The sequence below is a fragment of the Erythrolamprus reginae genome, chromosome 2 (assembly GCF_031021105.1).
Source record: "Erythrolamprus reginae isolate rEryReg1 chromosome 2, rEryReg1.hap1, whole genome shotgun sequence".
NCBI classification, from domain to species: Eukaryota; Metazoa; Chordata; class Lepidosauria; order Squamata; family Dipsadidae; genus Erythrolamprus; species Erythrolamprus reginae.
The window spans coordinates 336,475,757-336,493,596 of NC_091951.1; the positions used below are offsets into that span (position 1 = coordinate 336,475,757).

The 17,840-nt window shown below is 42.7% G+C and overlaps 1 protein-coding gene across 5 annotated transcripts in view; it reads right to left on the reverse strand.

The window, feature by feature from the left end:
• The window catches only part of NEDD4L (NEDD4 like E3 ubiquitin protein ligase), a 441,323-nt gene that overhangs the window by 287,326 nt on the left and 136,157 nt on the right, over positions 1-17,840 (reverse strand). Inside the window, exon 1 of one of the 5 annotated variants that reach the window (XM_070743514.1) lies at positions 12,480-12,537. The exons of the other annotated variants lie outside the window; for them this stretch is intronic. The gene's annotated coding sequence lies outside the window, so the exon portion shown is untranslated. Of the gene's footprint in view, positions 1-12,479; positions 12,538-17,840 lie in introns of those variants that run through there. 5 annotated transcript variants of the gene reach the window in all.

The following is a 17,840-nucleotide window of genomic DNA, read 5'->3' on the forward strand; positions in this document are numbered from 1 at the left end:
TGGAGGGATTAAGGCCAGAGGCTGGGAAATCCCACTGTTTAAGTAAGGCATCTTTAAACAATTTAGGCATAGGAATTACCTCGTTATCCTCCTGTTCCTCTGTGAAGTAAGTTAAGTTCTCCTCCGGGGGATCAGTGGAAGTGGAGGCTTGTTTCTCCTGGGCCGCTAATCCCGTAGAAATTCTAGCTTTGAGGAGGAGAGATTTGAACAATTGAGAAGGAAAAATAGTAATTGGAGAAGGAACCTTTATTTGGGATTCCTCATCATCTGAGAGGCCTTGAAAGGGATCCTCATCATCCTCCAAATCCTCATATTCGTCCTGAGAGGAATCTGAATCCTCCTGAATAGGAGCTCTAACCGCTGGGGAGGAACCCAAGGGGCGGGAGGGACGAGGAGGAGGAGGAGGTAAGGAAAGCTCATTGATGGTAGAGAGTTTGGCATCAATGGCCTTGGACAACACAGAAAAAATAGATTGGAACTCAGGAGGTAAACTAGAAATATCAGCAGGAATGGCAGAAGAATCCCTAAAGGCCTGGGAGGATCCTGGCTGGGGGGAATCTTCAATAATATCTGGTTCCTCTGGACCTATGCCCCATAGATTAGGTTGGGGTCTGTCTAGGTTAGGCTCATCCAGAGATAACACAGGGACCCCAGAAGGAGGTAGACTAGAAGCCTCTGGGGGGTCTTGACTACTGAGTACTTGGGCCTGTACTTTCAAACGTTTTGCTGATTTATCATGGATTCTTTGTAGGGCTAGGTCCCTTCTCTTCTCGGCCCTGGTGACCTTGGTCGAGGGGCGGGCCCCTGGAGAAGAGGAGGAAGAGGCCTGGGGGATACTAGTAATTTCATCGCCTGTAGGCCTGGCCTCTCTGGGACCTTTAGTTGTGCCTCTCTTGGGAAAGGTAGCCATAGTCTGACAATTAACAGAAGACAAGGCTGAGCCAATAACTGAATAATTAAGGAGAAGAATTTCAAGTACTTCCCAAGAGGAATGGATCCTGCTTCGAGGCCTCGAAGCTGCTGAGACTTGAGGGCAATCTGGGCAAACCCAGAGTTCGTGTCCCCAGATCCAGCGGGGCCCAGCCTCCCTAAACTTTTTAATTAAGTAAACCAAGGCACTCTGGTTGGAGGCTTAGCCGGTGGAGAATTAAGCCTGGGCGTCCCAAGGCCCGCTCCGGGATCCACGCGGTGGACTGAGGCCTACGCGGCTGGCAGAAGGCCAACACGAGAGGCCTAAATTTAAAAATGGGCGCGAAGGCCTTCGCGCCTAAAAATCGCTCCGATATAGGATTTTTAAAGGGGAAGCGATCGACTAAGTCCAGGAGACTAGAAAGGCGTCTCACTCCGCAGGAGGTATATTAAAGCCCTTTAATCATATTACAATAATGAATCAATAAATCAATACTTGCACCGAGACCTCCAGGCCAAAGGATTAAAGGAATCCACAAGCGGCAGCGGGAATCGTACACGGCAAAACCGCCGGGGAAAAACGAAACCGCAACTTCTCCAAAGGAAAAAAGCCGAGCCTCAAACGGCTGGCGCTATCCGTGCAAGTAAATAATAATGGTAAAACAATTCTTACTACTTTTGAAGGAAAGGATCGAAGGGAAGGTGTTAGAATGTTGAACGAGCTATCACAATACAACCGCAGGATATGCGAACTGAGCGAATTCTGGGGAAGGGGCGGATCCGGCAAGCTTTTTTAACACTAGGCTCAGTTCCACCGGATTGGACATGAGCAACCCATGTGACTGCTGGACCCGCTCCTTCAGTACGGAGAATGAGGAGTTTTTGTTGTGAGTGGTTGTTGGTTTGGTTTGCCCATAAGCTATTACTTCTTCCTCTTGGATGTCACTTAAGAATTAGGGAGGAATTCCGTCAGTACCCGATTAACGAATATAAAACAAACTCTAATTACGTGCCAAATTCCAACTTTTTCAAAAAAATTTGGCACTGCCACAATACCGCCCCGAGTCTTCGGAGAGGGGTGGCATACAAATCTAATAAATTATTATTATGTCAATACAACTCAGCAAACGAGATCACTATGCTGGATTTCAGGCGCTTTCCAAGCACCTAGGACTGCGTGATGTAGCGGCAAATTATGTTTGCCAATCCCAGTAAAGCGGCCTTTTGCAATTGACAGATGGAGATTTTGTCAATTCCAATGGTTTTCAAATGTCTGCTGAGATCCTTTGGCACTGCGCCCAGCGTGCCAAGTACCACTGGGACCACTTTCACTGGCTTGTGCCAGAGTCATTGCAAATCTAATAAATTAATAATAATAATAATAATAATAATAATAATAATAATAATAATTAATACACAATCATGTATCTATGCTTACATTAGAGGGGGCGCAAGTCTTAAGAAAAACTATCACATGCACATTAGGAAGAAAAGATTAATTTACATGCATTAAAACCCATACAGGATTCCTTGACTTATCACAATAGGGACCAACATTTCTTCAGTGGCAAAGTGAGGCAATTGTTAAGTGAGTTGTACCTCATTTTACGATCTCTTTTGCCATTGTTGTTAAGCAAATCACTGCAGTTGTGAAGTGGTCGTTAAGCGAATCTGACTTCTCCCATTGACTTTGCTTCAGGGGTGGGTTCTACTTAACCTTCCCCACCAATTGTGCCGTTTTGCTTCTGGGCATGCTCAGTAGCTGGAATCAGCCCAAACCACAGCTGATCAGCTGTGTTTCGGGTGAAGGAATAAAGATCAGTATAAACTTGGGAGTGAGCGGGAGGACCCTTTTTCAAGCAGCACAACAGGAAGCAGCACTTTTCAAGCAGCTCTTCATGGGGCTACCCTTGAAAAGTGTCCGGAGACTGCAAATAGTCCAGAATGCAGCCACCAGAGATGTCATGGATATGCTGGGTATGCACATATAACACTGATGCTCCGTGAGCTGCACTAGTGAGGAGAAGCCTTTGTGGGGGCCCTCTAGGAATCTCCTGGGAGGAAATAGGGCCAGAAAAGGTGGTGAGAAGCCTCCATGGGGCCTCTCTAGGAATCTCCTGGGAGGAAACAGGGCTGGAAAAGGCGGGCAGAAGCCTCTGTGGGGCCACTCTAGGAATCTCCTGGGAGGAAACAGGGCCAGAAAAGGTGGTGAGAGGCCTCCATGGGGCCTCTCTAGGAATCTCCTGGGAGGAAACAGGGCCGGAAAAGGCAGGCAGAAGCCTCCATGGGGCCTCTCTAGGAATCTCCTGGGAGGAAACAGGGCCTCCACCCTCCCGGTGGTTTCCCCAATCGTACCCATTATTTGCTTTTACATTGATTCCTATGGGAAAAATTGCTTCTTCTTACAAACTTTTCTACTTAAGAACCTGGTCACAGAACAAATTAAGTTCGTAAGTAGAGGGACCACTGTACATAATATTAGGTCGCTTGGTAGTGATAGTCAACAATATGGTTGACAAATTATGTCTTCTATATAAGAAATAAATATATGTATGTAGTGAAACAAAATATTAACTGAAGGTAAGCAAATAACTATCTATGTGCATATATAGAATGCCGCTGAAACTGAATACGTTTTATATGCTGTTTAAGTTTATATGCTCATTTGTCTGTATATCTTGTTTTTTTTCCTTCTTTCTTTTTTTCTTCTGTTCTGTTTGTTTAAATTGTTTTTCTTTTCTTTCTATTTTTATATGTAGAAACTTAATAAAGATTTTTTTTTTAAAGAACTCACAGTCTCTGGGTTTCCAGCCCCATTCCTTAATCATTCTATCAAACTGTCTCTCGAAAAAGTTGATAAACTCAGCAATTAGCTTAATTGGATCCCTAGTTCATGGACAATGCTGACGAGAGAGACAGAGGTGACATTTATTGCTGGGCTTAATGATGTCAGTGAAGCAGCTAACAAAGCAATCAGTTGCTCCCTCTTCACAACGTATCCTGCAGCATTAATTTTATGACTGCCATGTGCTCTTTTATCACAGAATCATCGAGTTCGAAGGTTGAGCGTGTGGGCCAGCCCCTTAATCACTGCTAAAGCACAGCACTTCCTGCCTAGCTAATTTCCATTTGAAGACCTACCTGTACTGAAGGGGGACCCAGAAATTTCTGGGGAGCAGCTCTTGTCATCAGGAAATCCCCCTAATATCTAACCTGAATCCACTCCCCTTAGTTTTAATCAGTGAAGGTATGCATGACAGCGTGACATTTTGCTTCTACCAATAGATTAAAAGCAGTGATGGCCTGCTACCGGAACGTGCTACATTCCGGTACTGATTTCCGGAATGGGTGCAAAGCTGTGCGCCCCCGATGCGCCCCCTTGTGAAATTTTGCTTCTGCGCATGCGCAGCAAGTTAAATCTCTTGTGAAGATGCTCATGTGACCGAGATTTCGGCGATTTCCGCTGATATTTTTGCTTTCGCACATGCGCAGAAGCAAAAAATCAGCAAAAATCATTGCCTCTTCTCACAAACCATTTTCCACTTACGAACCCGAGCCTCCAAAACTGCAACTGGAGAAGGTGGGGAGAAGCCTCCATGGGGCCTCTCTAGGAATCTCCTGGGAGGAAACAGGGCCAGAAAAGGCAGGGAGAAGCCTCCGTGGGGCCTCTCTAGGAATCTCCTGGGAAGAAACAGGGCAGGAAAAGGTGGGGAGAAGCCTCCGTGGGGCCTTTCTAGGAATCTCCTGGGAGGAACAGGGCCGGAAAAGGCAGGGAGAAGCCTCCGTGGGGCCTCTCTAGGAATCTCCTGGGAGGAAACAGGGCATCCAACCTCCCTGTGGTTTTCCCAATCGCACACATTATTTGTTTTTACATTGCACACATTATTTGCATTACATTACATTACAGCAACTGAAAAATTGCTGCTTCTTACGAACTTTTCTACTTAAGAATCCAGTCATGGAACTAATTAAATTCGTAAGTAGAGGTACCACTTTAATTGCTTGATTCCATTTACGATTGAAAGTCAAGGACTATCTGAATTGGTTACACATCATAAGTGGTCATGATTGCCATTAGTTATTATTCTTATTCTTATAACTGGAACTTGGAATTAACATTAACAAAATGATCCTGCTCATGATCCGAACCACCGCACTGTTCGTGACTTACAACCATACATTTAGGACCCTTGGAAGTTAACAACAGCATTGGAAAAGTGGCTTATAGCTGTTTTTCACACCCTTTGTAGCATTCCCATGTTTTACACGATCAAAATTCGGAGGCTTATTACCTGCGTCATATTTATGATGGTTGCAGTGAACTGCACAGAGATTTTGAGCTGAATTGTGGTTGAGAGCTAATGTATCGCACATTGCTTCCAAACTAATTCTCCTGTACATTTAGAATAGAATAGAATAAAATTCTTTATTGGCCAAGAGTGATTGGACACACAAGGAATTTGTCTTGGTGCATATGCTCTCAGTGTACATAAAAGAAAATATAGATTTGTCAAGAATCATGAGGTATAACACTTAGTGATTATCATAGGGGTCAAATAAGCAATGAAGAAACAATCAATATTAATAAAAGTCTTAGGATACAAGCAACAAATTACAGTCATACAGTCCTGAGTGGGAGGAACTGGGTGATAGGAATGATGAGAAAAAACTAGTAGAAATAGAAGTGCAGACTTAGTAAAAAGTTTGACAGTGTTGAGGGAATTATTTGTTTTGCAGAGTGATGGCGTTTGGGGAAAAACTGTTCTTGTGTCTAGTTGTCTTTGTGTGCAGTGCTCTGTAGCAATGTTTTGAGGGTAGGAGTTGAAACAGTTTATGTCCAGGATGCACGGGGTCAGTAAATATTTTCACAGCCCTCTTTTATCATCAAGAGTAAAAAAAAACACCACTATGGTAAGGAAAGAGAGGCAAGAGCAATTTCATAATACTTTGTGTTATCTAAAGCTACAATATCCACAAGTAAGGTCGGAATCAACCACTAACCTTGTTGACTTTCCAGACTAGCTTGTTTGAATGCAATAATCCTGCTTGATAAATAAAAAATAACAAAAAAATGAAGCAACTTTGTAGGAGAGATAGATAGCTGTGCACCAACGCGCTTATTCACAGGGTGGCTTATTAGGTGAACTTCCAGTGGAATCAAAACATAATAATGTTGCAGATAAGAGAAAATAAGAGAATCTCTCCCACCAGCACAGAGTGCAAATGTTCTCTATTCTTCCACGCTGTCTATCAATCACTAAAATGCCCTGAGCAAATCTCAGGAAGCCACCAAAAAAAAATGCACATCTTTTCTTACAACAGCAAGAGCCATAAATGAAACTGTCGACAGACTAATGATACCTACGAGTAGCAGCTGCCTTTATCTTCATCTATTTTTCCTTCAGTGGTTTTATGATAACAAGTATAAACACTGGCTCAAGTGGTGATGACAGTCCAGTAACCTATGCAGTCATTTTAATTACTCTATTAGCCCCTTGTTTATGATAGTCACCTCGATTTGATACAGTGTCTTAGATTTAGAATAACTTTATTGTCACTTTGGGTGTACATTATGTTCTGACCTAGGCTTCCTGATCAATAATACAGCACAGACGGTGTCCCCAACACCTCTTTTATTTTAAGGGCTGGTAATTATTTTCATTCCCAGCTGTAACAAGTCCCAAACAATGTTAACAAGGGAAAAACAGTCCAACCAATCAAAAACAGCACCAGAAAAAAACAGATTAAAAACACAAGTTAAAATAGGGAAGAAAATGGTAAGTGAACCATTCCACTACCCTAGATGAGTTCAAATCACCAGGACCGGATGGATTACACTACAAGGTTCTGAAAGAACCGGCAGACGAGATCTTAGAATCACTGAACTATATCTTCCAAAGATCCTGGAGCACCAGGGAACTGCCAGAGGATTGGAAAAGAGCTGATACAGTTCCCATCTTCAAAAAAAGAAAAAAAATAGATCCAGGACACTACAAACCTATCAGCCTGACCTCAATACCAGGGAAGATTCTGGAAAAGATAATCAAGCAACAAATCAACAAACACCTAGAAGCAAACCAACATGGGTTTGCCTAAAACAGATCATGCCAGACTAATCTTATTGCATTCTTTGACAAATGAAAAAGCCACCCCGAGTCCATGGAGAGGGATGGCATACAAATCCAATGAATAAAATAAATAAATAAAATAAATAAATTGACAAAATTAGTGGACCAGAGGAATGCTGTCGATATAATTCACTTGGACTTCAGTAAGGCATTTGATAAAGTAGACCATAACCGAATACTAGATAAAGTAGAAAAATGTGAGTTAGACAGCAACATTACCAGATGGATTCAAAACTGGCTGACCAACCACACTCAACGTGTAGCTCTCAATGGAACTGCATCCATATGGAGGGAAGTATGCAGTGGAGTACCCCAAGGCTCTGTTTCAGGCCCTTCAACATCAATGACTTGGACAAAGGGGTAGATGGGGAACTCATCAAATTTGCAGATGATACCAAATTGGCAGGAATAGTCAACTCTCCAGAAGATAGACTCAAGATACAGAAGGATCTTGACAGACTTGAACACTGGGCCCTATCTAACAAAATGAAATTCAAGGGTGAAAAAAGGACCATGGGCCGGTCCTTTTCTATTTCCAGGATGGCCTTGTGGGCCAGATCTAAGCACCCTGCAGGCCGCATCCAGACCCTGGCATTGAGTTTGACACCCCTGCCTTAGTGGATCCAAGAACCAAGAATGTAATTTATTCTAAGCTAGAATATACTGCAATGCCCAGAGGAAATACCGTATGTACTCAAGGACCTCTCTCTTAGCACTGGCAGGCCGTCTGCCCTACTCCACTTTGACATCATATGTACAATATCAACAGCAATAAAACTGGAACTAGTAGTACATTGCAAAGAAAAACAACCACCATTGGAAACACCTTCATTTATAAGAGTGTCAATTGAAAAGAAAAGAAAAATAGTGAATAACTGCACCCAAGCGCTTCGTAAATATGCCAATCTATCAATAAAATTTTAAAAAGACAAAATTGCATCATCAATTACCGGAACGCCCACACAGGACCACACTAGTAGGAACCCACCCCTGAAAGGAGGAGAGATTAAGTGAGTTTCATGACCTTTTTGACCATGGTGGTTAACCAAATAACTGCAATCATTAAGCGACCCCAGCGTCCCTCACTGACTTTGCTTGTCAGTTTGAAAAAGCAATGCTCTCGTTCAAATACACCTGTGATACTATAAGTCCAGCTTCCCTAGCTGGATGTCCTTTTCTACACGTTTGAAAAGGAAGCTAAACCAAAAGTAACCTATAGCAGCCAGACTCACAGCCTGCAAGTCCCAGCTTCCAAACTACATGACAAGAGGATTGGGAAGGCTAAACTTTTTCTTGTCCTTGGGAGACAACTACTACGTGTTATACCTTCAACAAGTAAAATTAACTTCCCTCTGGAAAGGCCAATGTTGTACGCCGCCATGAGTTGCCTTGAGAAGGGCAGCATAGAAATCTAATGAATGAATGAATGAATGAATGAATGAATGAATGAATGAATGAGTAAATAAATGCACTCATAAGTATTAGGTTCACAAACGTGCTTTACAGATATGCTTTTTCTTGAAAATGTCATATTAGGACTCTACTATTCATTGTAGTAGTGGTGCAGTGCAGTAGTAGGTTGTAAATGATTTTGCTACCAAGTGCGCAGAAACGTCGCGGGTGGGTGGGCGGAGCTTCCTGCTGCCAATGTTACAGGTTCTAAGAACCGGTCCAAACTGGAAGCAATCCATTGCTGGTGCAGTGGTTAGAATGCAGTATTGCAGGCTAATTCTACTGACTGCCAGCAGTTCGATCCTGACCAGTTCAAGGTTGACTCAGCCTTCCACTCTTCCAAGCTCAGTAAAATGAAGACCCAGATCGTTGGGGGCAATAGGCTGACTTTGTAAATCACTTCGAGAGGGCTGTAAAGCAGTATATGAATCCCATCCGATTAGGTCCCACAGAGTCGGCCTTCTCCAGGTCCCGTCAGCTAGACAATGTCGCCTGGCGGGGCCTAGGGGAAGAGCCTTCTCTGTGGGGGGCCCAGCTCTCTGAAATCAGCTCCCCACAGAGATCCGCACTGCCCCAACCCTCCTCATTTTTCAAAAGAACTTAAAAACTTATGTATGCCACCAGGCTTGGGGCTATTAGACCCAGGCCTCTGGCCATTGAATGTTTAATATATTTGGTTGTTCTGAATGAATGATTGTGATACTTACTTTTTATAATGTTTATAGTTAATTAGCTATATTAATTGGATCCGATTGTAATTTGTATATTGTTTTATTGACATGTTGTGAGCCACCCCGAGTCCATTGAGAGGGGCGGCATACACATCCAATAAATAAATAAAAAATAAATATAAGTCTAAATCCAATTGCTGTTGTCATCATTATTTTACTGATCTTCTACCCGTAGAAGACCAAAGCTGCATACAAAAGACCAACTACAGTCCCTAATCTTCAGAAGCAAAAATGACAAACACGAATCCCTTTTAAAAAGTAGACTGAAAACCAGCCTGATCCAAGAATGGCTGGAACTCTATAAATGCTTGAATAAACAGACACATCCCTCAGTTGTTGCATAATGCAACATGGGGTCAGCTGCAATTTAGAGCAAGCAGATGTCAATTTGCATTGAGGCACCACCCACTATGTGCTAACTCTACATCCTCACCAGGCTTCATGGGTCGGGTCAGGGACTAACTCCATTCAAAATTCAGGCAGGATTAAGGTGGAGGTTAAGGGCTCAGAGTAATTAAATATGAAATGGCACGCAAACTCTTTGCAAAGCTTTCTGTACTTATACCTCTGGCAATCTCTCACTACTTACCAGAGCTTACAAAACTTTCACCAGACCCATCCTCGAATACAGCTCATCTGTTTGAAACCCATATCGCATCTCAGACATTAACACCCTTGAAAATGTCCAAAGATACTTCACCAGAAGAGCCCTTCACTCATCCACTCGAAACAGAATACCCTACGAGACTAGACTTTCAATCCTGGGCCTAGAAAGCCTAGAACTAAGACGCCTTAAACATGATCTAAGTATTGCCTACAAGATCATATGCTGAAACGTCCTGCCTCTCGGTGACTACTTAAGCTTCAACCACAACAACACAAGTGCACACAACAGATTTAAATTTAATATTAGTCGCTCCAAACTTGACTGTAAAAAATACGACTTCAGTAACCGAGTTGTCAAAGCGTGGAACTCATTACCGGACTCCATAGTGTCATCCCCAAACCCCTAACACTTTACCCTTACATTATCCACGATTGACCTTTCCAGATTCCTAAGAGGTCAGTAAAGGGCGTGCATAAGTACACCAGAGTTCCTTCCGTCCCCTGTCCTATTGCTCTCCTATATCTCCTGTACCTTTCTTCTACTCCTATATCTCTTCTTCTATTCTTTCATGGATATGTTTTATTCCTATATCTTCTCTTCTCTTCTATTCTTTCTTAGATATATTTTACTATGAGTATATCCTCTATAACCTTCATTATGTATTTTCTGCCCCACGAATCCCAGCGACTGGTTAGAAGTTCCCATGATACAGACCTTTTTTTTTTTTTTGGCAGTAGTCTATTTGCATGGGGGTGGATCCGCTTGAAGACGGATAGAGGAGCGCTGTCTCGATTCCTAAGACCATCAGAAATACAGTGATACCTTGTCTTAAAACTTAATTGGTTCCGGGACGAGATTCTTAAGGTGAAAAGTTTGTAAGACGAAACAATGTTTCCCATAGGAATCAATGGAAAAGCAATTAATTCGTGAAAGCCCAAAATTCACCCCTTCTGCCAGCCAAAGCGCCCGTTTTTGCACTGCTGGGATTTCCCTGAGGCTCCCCTCCATGGGAAACCCCACCTCCGGACTTCTGTGTTTTTGCAATGCTGCAGGGGAATCCCAGCAGGGGAATCCCAGGATAGCAAAAACAAGCACTTCGCTGGCAACGGAAGTCTGGAGGTGGGGTTTCCCATGGAGGGGAGCCTCAGGGAAATCCCAGCAGCGCAAAAACAGGCGCTTCGCTGGCAACGGAAGTCCAGAGGTGGGGCATCCCAGTGGCGGCGGTGGGTTTGTAAGGTGAAAATAGTTTGTAAGAAGAGGCAAAAAAATCTTAAACCCCGGGTTTGTATCTCGAAAAGTTTGTATGATGAGGTATCACTGTATGTGGTATCACTGTGTTTTCCGATGGTCTTAGGCGACCCCTGTGAAAGAGTCGTTCAACCCCCAAAGACCCCCACAGGTTGCGAACCGCTGATTTACACTATAAGCACTTGAGAAAGGTTTGCATATCCCAGTTTTAAAACTGACCTTTCTGACAGTCTCAAAATTGGTGAACAGTGCAGTCAGGCGGTAGGGAAAGCAAGTAGGATGCTTGGCTAGAGGTAGAGGTAGAGGTATAACTAGAGGCTATAGCTAGAGGTACAAAAAGCAGGAAGAGGGAGATTATGATCCCGCTATATAGAGCGCTGGTGAGACCCCATGTGGAATACTGTGTTCAGTTCTGGAGACCTCACCTACAAAAAGATATTGACAAAATTGAACGGGTCCAAAGACGGGCTACAAGAATGGTGGAAGGTCTTAAGCATAAAACGTATCAGGAAAGACTTAATGAACTCAATCTGTATAATCTGGAGGACAGAAGGAAAAGGGGGGACATGATCGAAACATTTAAATATGTTAAAAGGTTAAACAAGGTCCAGGAGGGAAGTGTTTTTAATAGGAAAGTGAACACAAGAACAAGGGGACACAATCTGAAGTTAGTTGGGGAAACAGCAAAAGCAACATGAGAAAATATTATTTTATTGAAAGAGTAGTAGATCCTTGGAACAAACTTCCAGCAGACATGGTTGATAAATCCTCAGTAACTGAATTTAAACATGCCTGGGATAAACATATATCCATCCTAAGATAAAATACAGAAAATAGTATAAGGGCAGACTAGATGGACCATGAGGTCTTTTTCTGCCGTCAGACTTCTATGTTTCTACCTTAAAAAGATCCTCAGAAGATACTGGATCCAGAAGATACTGGATCTACAAGCGAAGGTAGGTGGCTCAGATCCGAAGACATTTTATGCTGTTTATTTATATAGCAACAACTCGAGGTATTTGCAAGCCAGCCTGGAACTGTTATACTATAAAGCCTGGTGCCTGCAATATTATCCAGATTTCGAAACTACAGTCAGAAATATTAATTATCGCACTTAATGGCATCTGGCTAGAAACGAAAGCACCAGAAATAGCTTCATGCCGTGACAAGGTTGGCATAATTAAGGTAAATACCAGTCTTCTTAAGTAATCCATCTTAAAGGGATAAGATTCTAAATGTAGCTGGAAATTCCAAGTTAGCTCTTTAGTTTGCTTCCCCGCTGATAGTAATCCAAGGTTGCTAAGAACAAGAGTGTTTCTCCTATAGTTTTTCCTACCTCCCCTGGTTCCGTAATCCAGGTGAACCTTCTGCTGCAGCCCCTCCACTTAAACTGGATTCACTTACCTTTTCTCCAAGCACAGGTTCACGTTCGCCGCCAGTGAGCTGTGCACTGAGGGCTGAACTGCTTCCTCGTTGTGCTAGTCAACACCCCTCCCACTTCAACTTTAAAGTGGAGAGTTGAGCAACAAGAAACCGCCCCCCCCCTTCCATCCACCTGGGCGTGCCACCTTTACAACAGCCCTTGAAAATCCTGGCTTTGAAAACCGGACACGTGTCCTAGAGTTATGGTGCTACCTTTGGAGGGGGGGGGGGAGAGTATAAATAAGGCTAGGCGGTGCTGTGTGTTTTGCGGTCGGAGAAAAGTCGCTCTGAAACTTCCGCGCCCGGCGCTGAACACTGGAAGCTTCTGGATTTAGATCTTCCACTAAGAAACACTTTACTTAGATTATTTCTCCGTGGCTGACTCCGGCAAAAGATTTAGAAGCTAACCCAGTGCAAACAATAGGCCATGCTATTGCTATTTCCCACTCAACCCCCCCCCTCCCGCCCCACTTTTCTCTTACTGTATAATTACTTTATATATTATAGAAGATGAATGCCAATCAAAGGAAATGAATAGCAGGTTTGGTTTTCCTGATACAAAGAAGAAAACTGTTGCTGGTGTTTTATTACAGGTTCGTTGCTGAAAAGCTCATTGACCCGTGTCAACTTGTTACATAACTTGATTTTTACAAAGGAAGCTGGGGAAACTGCCAAACTTGCTTAGTTTTCTATATATAGGTAGTCAAAGAATGTACAGTGATACCTTGTCTTACAAACTTCATTGGTTCCGGGACGAGGTTCTTAAGGTGAAAAGTTTGTAAGACGAAACAATGTTTCCCATAGGAATCAATGGAAAAGCGATTAATGCGTGCCTGAGGTCCCGCCAATCGACATTGTTTGGCAGACAGGACCTGGAGAACGCTGACTCTGTGGGCTCTTACTGGCCGAAGCGAGGTATGAGGGAGGAGGCGGTCCTGTAAATAGCCTGGTCCTGAGTAATTTAGGGCTTTAAAGGGGATAACCGACACCTTGAATTGCGTTTGGAGACCGACTGGCAACCAAGAACATAAGAACATAAGAAGAGCCATGCTGAATCAGGCCAAAGCCCATCGAGTCCAGCATTCAGCGTCACACAGTGGCCCACCAATTGTCCATGGGGATCTTGAGCAGAAAGAGAAGGCAAGACCCTCCCTTTCCCTTGACCCCCAACAAATGGTACTCAAGGGAATCCTGCCTGCCTCCACCAACATAGAGGCAGAACATGGACATATGTTTCAATAACCACTGATACACCTGGCATCCATGAATCTGTCTCATTCTGCCTTGAAGCTATCCAGGCTGACAGTGAATTCCATAAACCAACGACCCTCTGGGTGAAGAAATATTTCCCTTGATTTGTCCTCGCTTTCTTACCTATGAGCTTTAGGGAGTACCCCATTGTCCTAGTATTGTGTCATAGAGAAAATAAATTTTCTCTATCCACCTTTTCTATCCCATGCATGATTTTATACACTTTGAGGCAGCGCGCGTAAAGTTGGAGTAATACAGAACCCGTAGGCCTGGAAAAGGAGGTCTTCCTAGTCCAGCTCCCTTACCCACCACAAATGGGAGCAGAATTTCCATTACTAAGCAAGATTATGGTTAACCGGGTCGTGCCTGATTTTACAACCTGTTTCGCCCCAGTAGTTACGTGCAGTTGTTAAGTGAATTGTGTGTTTGTTAAGTGAATCCAACTTCCTCCAATGAATATGCTTGTCAGAATCGCAGTGGGAAAGCTGCAAACGGTGATCACGTGACTCTAGGGTTCTGCAACTGTCCTAAACATAGGCTTGCAAAGCGCCTGAATTTTTATCTTGTGATCATGCAGATGCTGCAGCAGTTGTTGTTGTTGTTGTTGTTGTTGTTATTATTATTATTATTATTATTATTATTATTATTATTATCTATTAGATTTGTATGCCGCCCCTTTCCGTAGACCCGGAAGTTATAAATGCAATCATGTCACTTTTTTTCCCAGCGTTATAACTTTGCTAAATGAATGGTTATAAGCTGAGAACTACCTGTATATACCATATTTTTTGGAGTATAAGACACAATGGAGTATAAGATGCACCTTAGTTTTTAGGAGGAAAATGGGGTGGTGGTGGAGGAATCTGCTAACCAGATATTTATCTGGCTAGCATCCTTAGTCTGGTCAGCTTGAGCACATTATTTTATCCCCTGGTTAGGGCTTAAAAAAAACTTATTTAGAGAGAGTAACAATGGAAGAGCTTGCAGGGCTGGAAAGAAACATTTGGAGCAAGTAGAGCAATGAAAAAGAGCCTGCAAAGACAAGGTTTGGAAAACATTCTTTGCAGAGAGTAACAATGGAAGAGCTTGCAGGGCTGGAAAGAAACATTTGGAGCAAGTAGAGCAATGAAAAAGAGCCTGCAAAGACAAAGTTTGGAAAACATTCTTTGCAGAGAGTAACAATGAAAGAGCTTGCAAGGTAAGAGCTGGGAAGATCGTTAGCACCTCTTTAGGGCTGAAAAAAAGGCTTTGAAAAAAAGCTACATTCAGAGTATAAGACACCCAAATTTTCAGTTTCTTTTAGGAAGGAAAGGGGTGCATCTTATATTCTGAAAAATGTGTGTGTGTATACACACACACATACAGTACAGTATATGTATGTGATTTTTTTGTTGAAGGCAAATAAGCTCAAAATAAAAATATGTAAACCTTCCCTGGTGCAGAGCTGAAGATAAGAATTGTCGGCTATCAATAAAAATTAACTGTCTTGGAAATGGTCCTGGGTTGGGCCAAGAGGCAAAAAAGGAGCTATGATGTTCCTTCAATACACCAGGGTGATTTGATACAAAAATGTGTAACCCTTCCCTGGTGCAGAGATGAAGGGATTAGATACTGTAGCCTAGAGGTTAATTCTCTGCCTTAAAAGGCAAATGTTGCAGGTTCAAGTCCCAGTGAGGGTATTGCTAGCTCATGAGGCCAAAATATACCTATCCTAGTCTCCCTTAATTTTCAAATTCAGCATGTGACATATATGTATGTATGTATCACATGTTTTTGCTGAATTTTTAAAATTAAGGGAGGCTAGGATAGCACTACTTTGGCCTTGTAAATATGTACAATATATCAGACCATTGGAGTGTTTCTCAAATATCCAGCACAACGCTGCTATGCATTCACACACCAACTAGACAAGAGCCCTGTGTGTGTTCATTCCAGATAAATTATTAATTCGATCTTTATGCAACCCAGATAGAGAAGCCTAGAGAAAGGATTCTGCAGAAGTGTTCAATTTTTATCAGCTCTCTTTTTCCCTGCACAGGAATCAAACTTGTTTTGAAAGAGGCAGAAAGAAATGTCCAAAGCAGGCAAACTCTGGGCTTTGTTAGCCCACACACACACACAATCCTCCTTGTGTGTTTCGTTGGTACAAGCAATTAGCTTCACAGATTCTTGGAAGAACCCAACCCACAGTACAACTAAACAATGCATAAGGGCCTGAGCTGAAAGCATCCCGATTCTGAATGCAAAATCTGGAATGAAAACCATGCGCCGCCAACTTCTGAAACTTTAGCCAGCACGACGAAGAGTTAATCCCCGATGGTAGTTTCCCAGCTTCTTGGGAACAAATTTGCACAACCAGGAAAGCAGTTTTTAAAAGGTTTTTACTATTTTTGGTACAGCTCCAGGCCCTTCCTGGAAAAGAGTTTTATGAAAGAGAGGAGGGGGAGACACAAAACTTTTTCTGGGAGCATGCATGGTGTCTCGCTTAAGGACTCCATGCCCCAACCCAACGCCCTCCAGTGATATTGCAATTCCTGTTACTCATTGTTTACACAAGCAACGAGCAGGCTGGGAGGTATCTGGGGTGGGCTGCCCGAAGGTGCTAACAACTTCAAGATCAAAAAAGAGGAGTGAAACACCTTGCGTGCAATAATAAGAAAAGAATATTGCAAACGTTTACCATTTTTTAAAAAAATAACCTTCCTTCTGTCTGTTCTTTAGCAGTACTAAGGAGAATTAAGCACAACGAAAAGAAAAAGGAAAACAGGTGACAAAAGACACCCCATTTGTACTTATTCTATGAGGGGAGTCTGCCCTTGTGTGAACCAACCAGAGCATCTTGAGGAAGGACAGAAGAGGTATACAGTGGTACCTCTACCTAAGAACACATCTACTTACCTACTTTTCTAGATAAGAACCGGGTGTTCAACATTTTTTTGCCTCTTCTCAAGAACCATTTTCAACTTACAAACCCGAGCCTCCGAAACTGTAACCAGTAAAGGCAGGGAGAAGCCTCAGTGGGGCCTCTCTGGGAATCTCCTGGGAGGAAACAGGGCAGGAAAAGGCAGGGAGAAGCCTCCGTGGGGCCTCTCTAGGAATCTCCTGGGAGGAAACAGTGCCGGGAAAGGTGGGTAGAAGCCTCCGTGGTGCCTCTCTAGGAATCTCCTGGGAGGAAACAGGGCAGGCAATGGTTGGGAGAAGCCTCTGTGGGGCCTCTCTAGGGATCTCCTGGGAGGAAACAGGGCCTCCACCCTCCCTGTGGTTTCCCCAATCGCACACATTATTTGCTTTTACATTGATTCCTGGGGGAAAAATTGCTTCTTCTTACAAATTTTTCTACTTAAGAACCTGGTCACGGAACGAATTACCACTCTAAATGGTTTTGGGGTGTACTTAAAGGGCGGGATGTCTTCATAGGGAAGTTAACCAAGACAACCTGGCAATCACAACCATGTGATTAAAGTCCTGCTTTGTTTTGTTTTGTTTTGTTTTACAAGTATCTCATACGTATAAAAAGGATGAGCCTTTGCTTATGTAGTCATGTCCACTATCTGGACTTTTTTGACAGACGCGTAAAAATACACATGGATAACTTCAGGCTGCTCTCTAAGCTAAACATATCTAATTACAGCATTATGTGCTACAAATTATCTTAAAATTGCAGAACTTTTCCTTTGAGAATCAAACATAATCCAGCTGTTAAACGATTCTCAAAAATTACACTTATACTTGTGGGAAAACTCAATTTCCTGCAATCGTTTTCATTTGTTCAGTACAAAACAATAAGAGCTTTTCATGGACACTAAAACGCCCTTAATCTTTTTCCCCCCTTTAATCCCCTCCGTTACAGTGTAAACAGAAATAAGAGCAATAAGGGTTTTCCCCCACTCTTCCAAATGACTTTCACTGAAATACTTTCAAAGGGAGTTTTGAGAGATACTGATTGACACAATGCTTTTATTAACTTTCTGTTAGCTCCAAAGGGTTTTCATGAAAATCACTCAGCTAACAAATGGAGGCAAAAAACCCCAGAATGTGCAATGCAATTAAGTAGTAGGCAAATGATGATAAATTCATAATTCAACAAAAATA